This window comes from Pimephales promelas, chromosome 23, assembly GCF_988280905.1.
Source record: "Pimephales promelas chromosome 23, fPimPro1.hap1.1, whole genome shotgun sequence".
NCBI lineage: Eukaryota > Metazoa > Chordata > Actinopteri > Cypriniformes > Leuciscidae > Pimephales > Pimephales promelas.
The window spans coordinates 1,978,251-1,990,600 of NC_142791.1; the positions used below are offsets into that span (position 1 = coordinate 1,978,251).

General features: G+C 38.4%; 1 protein-coding gene and 1 long non-coding RNA gene across 3 annotated transcripts in view; one reads left to right on the plus strand and one right to left on the minus strand.

Annotated features, from left to right (window-relative positions):
- The window catches only part of rtn4rl1a (reticulon 4 receptor-like 1a), a 111,696-nt gene that overhangs the window by 39,185 nt on the left and 60,161 nt on the right, over positions 1-12,350 (minus strand). The window lies entirely within an intron of this gene.
- LOC120482439 (uncharacterized) overlaps positions 2,474-12,350 on the plus strand; it is a 43,348-nt gene continuing 33,471 nt past the window's right edge. The window contains exon 1 of one of the 2 annotated variants that reach the window (XR_016149542.1): positions 2,474-2,659. This is a non-coding gene — a long non-coding RNA (uncharacterized LOC120482439). The remainder of the gene's footprint in view (positions 2,660-12,350) is intronic. The other variant, XR_016149543.1, reaches the window with a different exon arrangement.

Below are 12,350 nucleotides of genomic sequence, written 5' to 3' on the forward strand. Positions count from 1 at the left end.
ATCAGGGGGCGGAGATGGGTATGACAAGTATCTCGTTTTTAATTGTCACTACAACAGTGTCTAGTGCAAAAGCTTATTTGTCTACCAATAACATGTAACCTAATATATTTTTTTTGTCTGCCTCAATTCTAACCTATTTTGTGTATGTGTGTGTGTGCGTGTATGCTTGTTTGTTTTTCAATGTGGGGATTTTTTTTTTATACATGTTTTCTAAAGTTATTTTTTAGTGTTTTTCTGAGTTTTGTGCATACTGTTTAATTGTCAAATCAAGTACATTAACTGAGCAATCTCACCTTAATTATATTCTTGCATTCGGAAACTGTGCCGTGAAGAATCTGAAAGGCTAATTTTCAAAAACCCATTTTTGTTGTTTTCAAATAATCATCTTGTTTTGCCTGCCGTTGAAACAGGATGTGCGTCACTGCTGTACGTGTTTGACATCATAAGCGCTGCTGGATAAGGCTTTTGTTCTGGAACTTGTGATATAATCAGGCCTGAACTGTATCTGGGGAGATGAAGGTAAGATAGCATCTCGAAACGTTCTGCCGCAGATCTACAGATCCGCCATGCTCATACATAATGAACCAGTGCTGGAGAAACGCAGCCACTCTCCATCCGGCCCGCACCGGTGGACAGAGCAAACTCACTTGACTTCCCACTGAGATATAAATGGGAAATAGAAGGGAAAAAAGGGAGGGAGATAGAAGAGGAGAGAGAATGTGGTGATGGACAACAGGATGAATGGGAAACCATAAAAAAGCATGTCCTCGGCGGGACACTGGCTTTTCAGATTTCTCCTTTTTAATTACTCTGCAGCTTGTGGTTTAAAAAGAAAGAGTAGAACAATAGAAGTGAGTAATTATTAAGAGTTAATGCATCCACAACACCCTGAAGACACCAACCGTACTGTGCAATCCTGCCGACGCATTCAATGCTGAGAGGTGCATGTAGATTAAATGCCATGAAAACTGCATGTTGTGCTTGATTTGTAACCCTGAAGGATGATTCACTCTCTTTACACACTCTTTAACACTATCCTCTGCATATACGGCACTTTGCAATGCCAAATTAAATTTATATATATGTATGTATTATATTTATATACACACAGTGTTGGGGTAACATATTACAAGTAATCAGATTACTTTTAGCAGGTTACTAGTTACTTTTAAAATTACAACAAGATTTCCAAGTTACTTTTTCTATGTAACGAAAGTTACTTTGTTTTCCTTTCTTCCCACAGCTGAAAGGTTTGTTTGAGCGGCGCCCTCTACTGTACAGACATGATTTTGCAGTTTACTTTAGCCTGAGGCTTATTCATTTCACATTTGGTTAATCAAAAAAAAAAGTAACTAAGTAACAGTTTTGTTTTTTTTTTGGGGGGGGGGGGGGGGGGGAGTAACACAATATTGCAATGCATTACTTTTAGAAGTAAATTTCTAAAGAAGTAAGAGTTAATACATTACTATTAGCAATATATGCTTGCTAGTCAAAATTCATGAAATTTAATTAAGCATATTTCTGTCTCCTAACTTTGCTTAGAGCAATCTAGCGTCTTGCTCAATGTCTGTATATATGTAAAAACAGACATAATGTAACATAATGATGTATGAGTCGAGTTTATGCGTGAATGAAGGTCACGCATGAAGGTTGTTGTGTGTTCTTGCGGGTTTATGGTTGGTTTGTGAGTGTTCATACAAGCATTGGTGTACATACTGTGTGTGTGTGTGTGGTATGTGGGTATGCATTAATAACTTTCTCCACCTTGTGTTCACTCTCCCCTAGGATGTGCATTTTATGTTATTAACTGTTGAGACGGAGAGTGTCTGCATCGTCTCTCGGCCCCACCGGCTAATGAAGATGGATGGCACAGGCAAGATATTTTTAAATATCACTGAGTGTGTGTGAGTGTGTGTTTGATGTCCTACAGGTATAAATGCTAAACATATGGAGAACCCTAGGGGTCCCAATTTAACAACTGCAGGAGGGAGCTGAGAAAACCGTGTGTGTGTGTGTATATATATATATATATATATATATATATATATATAATGTTTTAGAATGCATGTTTCCTAGCCTAATTTATTTGGTCTTTCTTCTCACATAATAGAATTAATTAAACTTATTATTATTTGTCAACATAATTTGAGTTTAAACTCTTCTTCTCGTTTTCAATTATTTTATTTTATCGATTTGACAAACTATTGTATAATAGTAATAATGTATTATAATTGAAACATTAATTTATTTTAAAATGGTGTAATTATAATCTTTTATTTGATAAATTCTATAGACAATATTATCTTAAATAGCTTAAACTTAATAATAAATAAGTTTAAGCTATTTAAACAGAGTTTTACACAGACAATTATATAATGTTAATTATTATTATTATTATAAATTATTATGAAGTTGTCTATTTAAAATTGATCAAATAAAATAACTTTTGACATAAATGGTTTTATTATTAAAATAAATTCTAATTATTTTATTTTAACATAGTAACTTACAAAGTAAAATTGGAAATGATTTAACGATTTTGTTTGACCCATCTCTCCTGCTGTCTTGTTGTTCGTCTCCATCTCGCTGATCCCTTTCTCTGTTGTAGCGGTTGCGAGTTATATTCCTCCGAAGGCTTGTTCTGGAAGCGCTGTGGGAGGTGTGTCTGCTACCATTATCCACATTGTCACAGCCCCCACGGCCCCCTTTCAATATTCAAGCGCAAAGGGAACCGGGATAGGCAGCGGCCTGATAGGATTGTTTCCAGACTCCATATGCCAGGCCAAGAGATTTCTGCCTCTTTCTGCCCTAGTGTGTGTGTGTGTGTGTTACAGATCAAGACTAAAACCCAACTTTATGGGATTTTGCTCTATGCTGTGCTCAGTGCGGTTGGTCGTGGGCAAAGTGTTTATCCTATTTTGGTTAAAACACACACAAACTCACTCACAAAAGCATTTACTGGATGTGCATGTTCAGTGAAATGATGAATGTCAGAAAGAAACTGCACTTTTAAGGCCTCAACTAAAAGGTGAACTCAGGTCAATTTTAACATTGAGCTCATTTTTTGTACATTTGGAGTTCTGAATGTCAGTACAGACAAAAATCGGTGTTTCCTACACCGTGTTATCCTCTTTTTAACATTCGCACCCTGTTGACTTCAATGGGGCAAGTTCTAAACCTGCTTTTAGCCTCTTAACATCCTTGATTTGTTATTACGAGTGCACAGCCATGTGAGTGGTGTTATTAAGAGTGACCACGGTCAATCTGACTGCAGTAGATGTGAAATATATTTTAATATCTTTCACATTTCATATATATATTATATTTTATCAAACTATACAATCATTATATGCCTGTGAATCTAAACTAAAGGCATTATCTCATAATTTCTTGCCTTGGGGGAAAGGAAAAAAAAGACATTTCCAAAAGATTTGAGTATTTTTAGAAAGCTAAACATGGCAAGCTGCTGCGTTATTTATTTATTTGGCAGATAAAATAAGTAAATTGGAGGTTTTTTTCCCCACTGGGGGGTTTGTTTTCTGTTCCACAGATTCTTCCAGAAGAATCCTGTTGATAATACTCGAGGACAAACACACAATACCTGGTGAAACTTCAAATGGTCGTGCCGCAGAATGAAACAGTGATTATTTCAATGTTGACTTTATCTCATATATTATTTACGCCTGCCTTTGCTACCACTTTTGCTAGCATCTGCCATTGCTATTATTTTTCCCTGTACCCATTTAATTTCCAGAATAAACTTGACAATGGTATCGATATCAGCGAAATTAGCCTCTCGGTAGCGGTCGGATCGAAAGGAAAATGTGCGTCTCCCGTTCCAAGTGACTCACCCTGGATCCCTTTAAGGTCAGTTGACGTCTTTGGCTCTGTACTTTGAAAGTGACTCAGATGTTTTCAGTGTGAACGATATAGATTTATGCCCATGATGCTTAGGTCCTTCTCTGAGGAAGTGTCTGCTTCATTCTTGCTCTGTCCCCTCTGGCGAAGTTTATGTCCCAGCTTCCTTACTCGTTCATGCGTGCTCAGTGCCTGTCTGTTAGTCAAACACTGTATTCATCAGTGTTTATTAGCATGTGAAAGGTCACCGTCATGTCAGCTGCTAATTGCTGTGGCATTAAACGTCCGATCGATCGTCTGATGAACTGAAATGTGACAGGACGCCATGATGCACGATGTAGATGTCGATAAATTCTTAACCCTGTCTGAACATACTGTAAATAAAGCCAAGCGGCCGGTCGCGTACTGTCGTACATCCAGCCGTACCGCGAGAATCGAGCGCGATTGAGATATATAGAGGTCTTAAAATAACCCTTAAAGATGACAGCGCTGATAGAGCTGCACACAAGATAAGCATGTGACTTCATGTTGATCGATGGCGGGGAAATAAACGGGATCTGTCTGGGTGGCACATCGCGTCGGGAGCGCCGGGGCCGACATTATTTGCTCTGTGTTTACATTTAAAATATCTCTATTTCAAGCCCTCTTGACAGGTTTTTTGTACAAACTTTGCTGTCATCATGGCATATTGCTAGATAAGCACCACCTGTCCCTCTCTCTCCTCTCTTGGTGAATTTCAGACGTGCCTGTCAACCTTAAACTCCCTTGTTGTCTGTTCTTTCCCTCGCCTAAACATTGATCTTTACAAACAAACATCCATATTTGTTCTCTTGTTTTGTGTATTCAGGATTTTAGGCAAGGTTCAATATTACCAATGATATGAAACAATGCAGATAGTTAATAACAGTAATTATTATAATACTATTTAGAGTTAGACGTTTGTCTAAACTAGTAATAAACACAAATGACACCTCAAATCAGGCTGATTGTTCAGTGTTTAGTGCAGGTTTATAGTTTAAAATAAAATAAAAAGTCCAGCTTCACATAACAGTATATTAAAGTCCCCCTGTGGTGAAAATCCAGCTTTTAATGTGGTTTATGTGTCTATGTGGTGTTTTTAATATGCTTTAAGACAAACCATGAGCAAATTCGTGTCAATATGTCTTTAAAACTGCAGTGAACCAAAGACAGTCTCAAAATTGCAGTTTGAAGTTTCTGACGTCACAAACGACCTCGCAACCAATCAGATCAACGTGTGATCGTCAACGAGGGGATCTCTGAGCTGAGTGAGTGGAGGCGGGGCTAATTTGCATATTCTTAGAACCACGTATAATAAATGAGGCAAGGGTGTAGAGTTACATTCAAGCTATTTTAAAGGAGTTCACTTTAAAAGAAAAACATCAAAGACTCGTTCATGACTCTCGTTCATTAAAATGAACGAACCTTTTTCGAGTCATTTCGTTCATTTCGTTTGTTGAATGAACCAAATGACTCGAAAAGATTTGTTCATTTTGATGTACGAGTTCGAACAGGAGAGTCACGAACGCGCATCACAGAACAGAGCAAGGAGAGCATTTGAGTTTATAAAACTTTTTTATTTATTGTTGAAATGGTCAATCGTTTCGCTTGATAAGACCCTTATTCATCGTCTGGTGTCGTTTAAAGCCCTTTGAAGCTGCACTGAAACTCTCATTAGGACCTTGAACCGTTTGGTTCCCATTGAAATCCATTATATGGAGAAAATCCTGGAATGTTTTCATCAAAAAACTTAATTTCTTTTCGACTTTCGACATCTTGGGTGACATGGGGGTGAGTAAATTATCAGCAAAGTTTTTTTTTTAAAAGTGAACTACTCCTTTAATATATATCCAAGGAAAAAACATGTAATTTTGGTGATCAAGGATAAGTTTTAAGGGAAACAATTATTGACTAAAAGGCCATCCAGTATGTGCTGATCGGCTGTGATTGTAATGGAGAATCTTAAGGTTGCGTGACTTGTGGACACTGAAAATAATGGATCATGAGCTGAACACAGTGCCTTGCTTTACCTGAAACACGAAGCACATGTATTTAGTTAATAAAATTGCAGCATTTACGATTCAATAGTTGCATTAAGCCGTATTGCAAGTTTGGTTTTATTGTGATTAGTTATGCAAGTTAAGAAGAAGGATGGTTATTTTGATCGGACAAGAAAGCAACCGCCCAGAACACCCTTTGCGACGTTGCAACCATCCACAACACAGTTTTGCATGCACAAACAACATATATTTTCTTCCCGAAATTGTAAAAGTCTCGTTTCTGCTTGTCGTCTCAGCAGTGGTTGACAAGCTGTAATCAGCCTCAGGATCTGAGTCCCAGCAGGGGGATTTGTTGATATTTGCATCCAACAGTTAATGAAATGATCAACGAGAGAACAAAAAAACAAATAAATCAAAAGCTGTAAAGAAGAAAACCAACAAGGTCTAAGAAAGCTGTGTCTTTGAGTATGCGCTATTGATGGCCAGCTGTCATAGATCGTCACGTCTGCTTTGCTCTGGTCGAAGCCACAGTATCTGATATCCTCCTATTTTCTCCCAATGCCACATATGAGAATCACACCGAAGGATTAAAGCCTTTGCTTAAGGCTTCCCGCTGACCACAGGACATTGTGTCATCTCATCCTGACTTTATAGTGTTCCCGAGGGGTATACACTGTCCTCGGCAGATAGTTTTAGCTGGGCTTTGCCGCTTTCCTGTTTTCAACTTGCTCAGCTGAGCTGAAAATACTAAGCAATTCATCATTCAAACTAATTATGGCTTCTTAATTAGGGGGCTTGTTCTAAACCAAGTATTTCACAATAACATGCCAATGAGAGAACCCCAAGACAAGCGCTTAATCCAAGAGACATGACTACACAACGACATTGTTGTTTCGGCCAGCAGGCATGCTCATTATCTGTATCAAGGGCATTGTTCACCACACGGCTGATTTACTGATATTGTGCATGTTAAAGAAAAACTTGATATTCTGATGGTTACCAACCAGCTGAATACCAGATTCGTTAGACTTTAAAGGAGTAGTTCACTTTTAAAAAAGCTTTTGCTGATAATTTACTCACCCCCATGTCATCCAAGATGTCCATGTCTTTCTTTCTTCAGTCGAAAAGAAATTAAGGTTTTTGATGAAAACATTGCAGGATTTTCTCCATATAATGGACTTCAATGGGAACCAAACGGTTCAAGGTCCAAAAGACAGTTTCCGTGCAGCTTCAAAGGGCTTTAAACGACACCAGACGATGAATAAGGGTCTTATCAAGCGAAACGATCGCTCATTAAAAAAATTAATAACGAAGTTTAAGTTTTATAAGCACAAATGCTGTTCTGTGATGCACGTTCGTGAGTGTGACTCTCCTGTTCGAACTCGTTTATCAAAATTAACGAATCTTTTTTCGAGTCATTTGGTTCATTCAACGAACGAAATGAACGAACTGACTCGGAAAAAGATTCATTTGGATGAACGAGTTCGAACAGGAGAGTCACGAACGCGCATCACAGAACAGAACAAGGCGAGCATTTGAGCTTATAAAACTTAAACTTTTGTATTTATTTTTTAAATGAGCGATCGTTTCGCTTGATAAGACCCTTATTCATCGTCTGGTGTCGTTTAAAGCCCTTTGAAGCGGCACTGAAACTGTTTGGTTCCCATTGAAGTCCATTATATGGAGAAAAATCCTGGAATGTTTTCATCAAAAACCTTAATTTCTTTTCGACTGAAGAAAGAAAGACGTGGACATCTTGGATGACATGGGGGTGAGTAAATTATCAGCAAAAGTTTTTTTAAAAGTGAACAACTCTTTTAAGACCAGATAAATGATAGAGGGAGAGATTGTTTCATATACTGCTATGGGTAATTGTATCACTTGTCCCTTGACCCCTCTGTGACCTCTTACACCAGAACCTTTTAAAACAGAGAGAGAGGAGGGTGATCGAGCCATGCAAAGAGCTCTTATATAGCAGCACTAGTGCATTCCAGGTCAGATGAAGGCACTTTTGGATTTAATGAAAATTTCATAAACACACATTCACTCTGGCTATAGGCATTCATCGCTTCACTCTTTATGCAAGCGTTCTGCCCTTCTCTCTTTCTCGCTCCTGCAATTTTTCCTTCTGAAAATAGAACTTTGAGTGATTTTTCCATCATGTTTCTGTTGGTCTCTGTAGAATGGAGAATAAGATGATGGATCCACCCATAGCATACATAATGGATCTCTAAATAAATAAATAAATCGGACAAGTTTTTATTGTCTTAACCACAAATTATTGGTCAGGATAGCTAAATTTAGGCAAATGCACTACTTTAATCTATTGCGGGGTGATAAATCACAATGAAACACGAGTTCATGTTGATGCTCCAGAACAGTGTCTTTAAATATAATAATAAATGCATCTCACAGTGAAGCACGGAGGAAGAGTGTCCTTGTGTGGGGAGACTTTTTAGTGCATGAGAATATTGAAGAATGGCTTGCTTCCCACAAATGGAAAGTTATCTAAAGAGTAATGATCAGATTTTGTTTTAAGTCCATCAGTCTGGTCACATTAAACTCAAATGAACTGGAAGACATTTCTCATGAACTCTTTGAAACTATTAACATTGAGTGGAACGATGACTGTTCTTCCTGTAAAAGGCTGTGTGCAAGTAGGGGAAGGCTATTCCATGTTAAGTTACTTTATCTACAGCATTTGGCTAATTTCCTGACCAGGGATTAGTGATTAAAATGGTTAAGGGGTTGTTGTTACACAGAACGTGTTTTTCATTTCCACTTTTCCATTGTTTTTCAATGTAAACACGCGCTAGACGGACGTTTTTAACTGTTGCGCTCATGTCATTTGCAGTGTCTCATGCATGAAATGCCATTTTAAAATCACGGTGCTCAAGTTAAAATACGTGCAACTTTTAAAATTGTTTCTAGACCTGTTTTTGTTTTGTTTTTTACAGCAAAAATGTGTTCTATGTGAACCGACCCTAAAGGCCTGTTCACACCGGGACGAATTTCGCGATTTTTTTGGTATTGCAGAGCAAATGGGCGCCATCTAATGTCAAGGAATGAATTTGCATGTTCACTCAGCTCATCGTCAGCGAAAATCGCTTGGGTGTGAACACAAAAAACGCTGGTGAATAACGTGCGCCGATATTCGTCCCGGTGTGTACGGCCCTTAAAGGGATACTCCACTTTTTTGGGAAATAGGCTCATTTTACAACTCCCCCAGAGTTGAGTTTTACCGTTTTCTAATGTATTCAGCCGATTTTCTGATATTTAGAAGAATATCAGTAGCCAGACAGTTTCTGGTCTCATTGACTTCCATAGTAGGAAAAAAATATACTATGGAAGTCAATGAGACCAGAAACTGTCTGTTTACTGATATTCTTCCAAATATCTGAAAATTGGCTGAATACATCTGAAAATGGTATAACTCAACTGTTTAACTCTGGGGGAGAGGTAAAATGAGCCTATTTCCAAAAAAAAGTGGAGTATCCCTTTAAGACCATTAAAAGACCATAATTTCCATGAGTCATAGAGAAACATGGCTGCGACTTAAGCTGGGCAACAGATGCCTAATAATTCTCCCTCATTTGCATCCACAAAACCCCAGTCATCTTAATATCAATCTCTCGCAACCTTTGACCTACTTTGCATCCAGAATTAATCACGCCAATAACGTTTTTTAGATTTCATCAAACAAACACGATTCATGCATTTCTAAACATTTTGGGAAATTTGCTTCCTTTTCTCTGTAACAGTTTGACATACATTTTTGTTAGCTAAAGTTGTATGCCATTTCAGACAGAGAAATGTGGAATACGTTTAAATGAATATGATGAAATACTGACTAAATTTAAGGGATGTTTTCTTCAAAAGACTATGAATAATAAAACCCAAATACATCCTAATCTAGCATATATTTGCTAGTGTGGTTACGGAGAAATTTTCTAATATTGTATATGCAGAGTGACATTGTTTTTTCACTGCAGTTTTGTCCTTCAGCACTCTTAAAATGATTGTACACTGGATAATAAGTGAGTTTTGGGGGTTCATGGTTGAATTATAGATCATTTTAATGACTGTAATCTAATGAATTTTCAATTTTTCAGTTCAATTATCTGTAACTAACAGCATTGCATTGCAGTCCAAAAATACAGTGATGCAATTGAAGCTTTAGTCAAAAGACTAAATGATGTAGAAAATATGTGAAATTGAATAAATCACGTGTACATCTTTATCTGGCATATGTTTGCAGTTCAGTCGCAGAAAACTGGGTTTAACATGCAGGAAAGAGGATCTCTATTATTCAGTAGTTTGACGATATTTAGCTGTTTGGCTTTAGTCAGCATGTCTTACAAAGCAGGAGGCACTCTTTCCCACAAGCACTGCTGAAGAATATCCTTATGTAAGACCTCACACTATAAACTGCTGTGGACTGAAAATGACTGTTAACCCCTCCCTTATCTCCTCGCTCTTTCTGTCTCTCCTTATATCTCCATCTATCTGGATGTTTCGCTTGAGAAACAGCAGTGAGCTCTGGCAGAAAACAGCCTGGCGACTTGTTTGCAGACTTCAGCCAATCGCAGTGTCCGGCCTGTCGTGCTCAGCCAATCATATGCAGTCAGCAACCAATCAGCAGGTATTGCTCACCACAGCTTTAAGGATTGAACATTAGAGTTTAAGAGCTGCAGATCAATAAAGGAAGGAGAGACCTTGTCACATCAGATCTTACAAAATTATGACAAAGACACTAAATGCCATGAATAAGTCAGTCACCGCCATTAAAAATGAAAATGTGACTCGTTAAACAGTCGTTTGAGGTTTCAGCCCTGCAAATACCTCATTCATCACGAGAAAAGGGTCTGTTCTGTTCTTACATGTGTGCTATGATCCCTTCTCTCTTCTTCTGCCAAAGTCCCTGCTGCCTCTGCTCTGAAAGCCCAGGTGATTTTTCACTTTCAATAATCTGTCTTTCTGTGTTCTCTCATGTCACGATCTATAACGCAACCATGACAAAAGCTAACGCAACATTTGTCCCATGTCTTATGGTGCGTTCACGTGTTATGATAATTATGGTAAATACCAAAAGCCGACGTGGAAAATGCAGATGAACACCTCCTCATGTGGGATTTTCCATTGGGTAACTCGTAGAATATTTTGAGTTGACGAGATGAGATAACCTTTGACCTTTTCAAAATGGCGGAGAGCAACGCGAGAGCAAGGGGGTAATCCATCGACCGGAAGTTGAAGCCTCGCTGGAGCTGACATCTTCTAGCAGAACTTCACTTGCTTTAGCATTCCCATTGACTCCCATTCATTTTGGCGTCACTTTGACAGCGAATAACTTTACATCTGAGGCGTTTGAAGACCCCATTTGTCCTTTATTTATTTCTAAAGAAACACGACAATGTATAAAATGCTCCATTACCTTGTAGCCTATGTTATGGCCCCATAGAAGCAGTTTTAGTGAAAGTAGGCTAACGATTCCCAGATAGCAAACTGACATTGAATCAACGTGGAAATATGACATCGAAACTACGTTGATCTGACATTGTTTTGCTCATCGAATTAACGTTGAACCAACGTCAGACGCGTCATTCTTTCAAAACTAACGGAAAATCAACATGAAATCAACGCGTTGTTTCAATGTTATGAAAGCAAACCAATTTTCGATTTTCATTTAGCTTTGAAGAATGCCGCGTCTGACGTTGGTTCAACGTTACTTCGATGAGCAAAATCAACGTTGTTTCAATGTCATGAGAGACGTCGTTTCCACGTTGATCCAATGTCAGTTTGCTATCTGGGTTGCGTCATATCCACGCGACTCTCTGTCGCACAGTAGAGAGATTACCGTATAGACAGGAGAAGAAGCTCGCGCGCAATCGGGGAAACGTGGAGGCAAAATGACAAAATAACTAATCAGAATACCTAGCAGAATTGTCTCCTTCTCCTAGTTAATGGACGGCTCCTATTCACGATCGCTCTGTCCATTTCTTTTACTGTCTATGCACGAGAGTCGTGATTGGTAAAAATATGTACTATTTATGATCTAGAAAATATACAGCATGTTATTTACCGTTTGAGTTTTGATAAATAATCTTCTTGCTGTAGCACCGAGTGGCACGTCAGGCGCGAATGATTTCAATGTTAATGCAAAGACGTGTTACGCGCATAAAAAATTCCTGCGGCGCGAATGAGGCGTAGAGCGCGGCGCGGTACACGCTAATACGCCTCATTTGCAGTAAATACGCCTGCATCCGAATGGCGCGGATTGAGCGTCTGGCGCGTTAAGCGTGAATTATTTAGTTAGTGCTATTTGTGCATTCACGCGTTTGACGCGACTGGACTTTTTAGTATCCAGTACCTGAACGCAGCATTAAAGCCATCTAAAATAGTTTTAGTTAAATAACAGGTCTGGATCTTTTTACCACATTACGACAACAAAAGCACTTGAACGTAACACACATATTT